Here is a 3,899-nt window from a genome sequence, read left to right as displayed (position 1 = left end):
GTTAATCTCTTATAATGCTCATTTAGCATTCATGACTAGATTAGCCAAGCATCATGAATCCAAATGGTGAATTGACCATGAGAAGTTACGAAGAGATTCGACTCGAGTAACACTTCAAAATCATGATCACCATATACCTTTCTTTGACTATGTTCTTCTTTGACGAGTCGATAAACCATACACGCTAACGTCAACAAGAACATAATACAAGGCTTAATTTCCATGGGAAGCGTAAGATTAACAGTATGTATATAAAATGTTTTATTAATATAGAATTAATACTTTTAAATTTGCACAAGTGTCCTATCAAACCCTTTCAGTAACTCCACTTCAAAAGCAAGAACGATGAGGGTGGTGATTAATGAAGCCACTTAAAAGCCGACCTCATTAGGAGTCAAAGAGAGCTACCTTAAACATCCTTTATAGCAATAAAGTGGATGAGCCTAGTAGAGGTAAGACTAACAATGCATATTACGAAATATGTGAGAACATAATGTTTATTTTAGTGTTATATATATATATATATATATATATATATATATATATATACATACATACACACACACACACACTTGTGGATAAAATGTCTTTTAACTCTATTGACTAAAAAGTCAACAATAAATTATAAGAGTTCTAATCTTTTGTCTTTCAATTAATCTTATAATTAAATCAAATGTAACTTTATCTTTTTTTTTTCAAAAAAGGCTAGTTTGTATGTGATTAAAAATGAAAAACATGAGCAACCAAAAATAAAATCGAATTTAGAAGAATCTAGAACTTTAGGTTCTCAATTGCAAACCACGCCCTGGTCAAGAGGTGACCACAACATCGCATTGAAATTAGTCATGATCCATGTAGATACCACAACGTGGTGAAAGACTAAGTACGTCGTGGCGAAGAGGCAAGATGACAAAAATTGTTGTTTTAAAGCATAAACAGATTCAATATCAATCAAGGCAGATTTTTATACATTTAAAATGATTTAAAACCATAAAACCTTCACATAAAAACCCTAACATATTCAAAGGACAAAGTCTAAGTGCAATAGACTTGAGTTAACCAAGCTATGATACCATAGATGGGCTTCGAGCCTCATTAGATCAAACAAATGGCAGCGGAAAACAGAAACAAATCTGATATAAACTCGAAGGAATAGAGCTAAACTCAACTAATCTATGCAACTTATAGAACTCAAATGATATAATACATACCTTAGATTTCTTTGTGGGTTTCTTTTGGCGAGCCAGTCGATTGGACTAGAGAACCCAAATGAGAGTTTATCTTCTGAAATCGCACCCAAGAGACAAACAAGAAACAAATCCAAGCAACCCTCTAACAATGAGCTTCAAACAGAATCGAAATCTTGATTTTCTTCGACCACGACATGGAGATGAATAGGCCACGACGTGGGATCGACAATTTGAGATTCTTTAGGGTTTTGAGGAATTCAGAATTTTGACAACTGAGAGGTAATTTCACATGTATCAAAACTGAATTTGGAGTTCTCTATTTATAAGGAGATGATTTGAAACTCTAGAGATAATTATCAAATATAATAATAATTATCTAATGAATTCAAAGCGTTCTGGAATATTCATATTCCATTTATTTATTATTAATTAATTAAACTATTAATTAGTTAACAAAATAAGTCTCTAAATAAATATCTTTTCAGATCTGCTTCATTTTGTTATTCGTATAACCCAAAAAGACACTATTATTTATAGTAATATTACCGGCTTATGTTATAACTATGGACACTAATCTTCATCCAGATTTTCCTTGAGAAGATGTTACTTTTTGAGATATTAATGTGGACAACTTTCATTGATTTGCTTATACCACTCTGGAATGATGAACAACCTGAAAATATTGGGAAGCCATTAAATAAAACCATGATTTTCCAAAAGGAGAATTTTTTTTTAGGGAAAGTAAGTACAGATTTACATAAGAATTCAATTTAACCAAGATGTTTACCAGCTAAGATTATATATATATATATATATATATATATATATATATATATATATATATATAAGTCACATCTGTTTCTTTTTTGTCGGTAAGTATGAAACATGGAACACCACAAAAACAGGTCGATTAGTTAAAATTGAAAAAATAAAATAAAACAAAATAGAAACTTAATGAGTTAATTGAAAATTTAAAAAAAAAAAAAAAAAACACACAAAACAAAATATCAAAATCCAAATTTTATATAAAGTTTGCGTCTTTTATGTAATTTATCTAATTATTAATTGCTAAAATGGTCATAGGTGTTATAGCAAAAAAATACCGTCGATTTTAAACTAAAATTTTTTTTTATCAATTCGTAATATTAAATTTTAAAAGTTGTTTTAATTTGTATAATGACTTTATTATTATTCCCGCTAAAAATTTGTGAATTCTTTTTTAGGATGTAAGTGAGTCGAACTACTAGTGAACTACTCGAAATCGACTCGTTAAAAACTCGACTCGAGATCAACTCGTTAAAAGCTCGACTCGAGATCAAATTGTTAAAAACTCAATTCAAGATCGAATTAAACGAGCCTATATATAATATGCATTATTATTTTTTTTATTAAAATAATTTTTTTTTGAGGAATTAGAGATGTAGGGTATTAGTAAACGAGTTTTTTAAATCAAACTTATTTGGGTTCATCATACGAAAATCAATTCGATCTCGAGCTAAAACCGAACCTGTATAATTCTTCACGAATACGAGCTGAGTTCGGCGCAATAAAGATCGAATCGAGCCGAGCTCGAGCACGAGCCCCCCATAACTTAAACGTGTCCGAGCCGAGTCTGACCAAACTCAAGTTCGGCTCGGCTCGTTTACATCCTTAATTATTTTGCAATAGAAGGTGTTTTAGCAAAATAAGCTGGCGTAATATGATGGAATTTTTAAAATATGAATAAAATTTACATAAAATATGAAAAATTACATTTTTTTTCTAAAATTTTTAAATTATAAATAATCGTAAAAAATAGTTTTTCATATTAGAACATTTATGCAAAACCATTTAATGCGAACTGAATGGCCGTTTTAATGAACAACGACTAAATGTAGAGAATTTATTACGAGGCCTCCCATTTTAATAAATTTGACAATAAACACAATCTTTTATTTGACAAATTAATATTATATATATATATATATATATATATATATATATATATATATATATATATATATATATATATAGATAGATAGATAGATAGATAGATAGATAGATAGATAGATAGATAGAGAGAGAGAGAGAGAGAGAGAAAAGGTTCAAATGTATATCGACATATATTCTGCGGACGTCTGGACAGTGATATTCTATGATAATGACTACGAAAATATGGTTTTTGCTAATGTGAATACATTTAACTTTACATAATTATTGTCATTATTATACATTTTTACTTATTAAATCATCAATAAGGATATTATAGATTTTTTTTGTGATTCTCATTCTGTTATAAAGATGTGAGAATGTGTTATTAACAATCATATTCTGTAATAATTAAAATGAGTGAAAAACGATACGTGAGAACAAAATTGAATAATAATTAATGAGGATGCATGATAATTGTAACGTCTCAAAAACCACGATAAATCTTTTTCATTTTTATATAACATTCCTACGAACCATAAGATAATAGACCAATGTTTTAAAATCAAATCCATAGAATCAGAGTATCAAAAATCTCTCAAAACGTAAATCAGTAGGAGGATGTGTACGATCACGCATTCGCCTTCCCACAATCACCAATGATACCTGAAAAACATCTATTGCTCAGTAACTCATGCATGGATGGATGAGAGTGAGCAAGCTCTCATTTTTATGACTTAACAACCCCAAAAACGTTTGGAAATGATAGTCAAATGGTCTGGAGTAGCTCATACTCATAAA

The sequence above is a fragment of the Lactuca serriola genome, chromosome 2 (genome assembly GCF_051521515.1).
Source record: "Lactuca serriola cultivar US96UC23 chromosome 2, Lser_US96UC23_V15, whole genome shotgun sequence".
In the NCBI taxonomy this organism is placed as follows: Eukaryota; Viridiplantae; Streptophyta; class Magnoliopsida; order Asterales; family Asteraceae; genus Lactuca; species Lactuca serriola.
Note: the sequence above shows the minus strand (reverse complement) of the source record.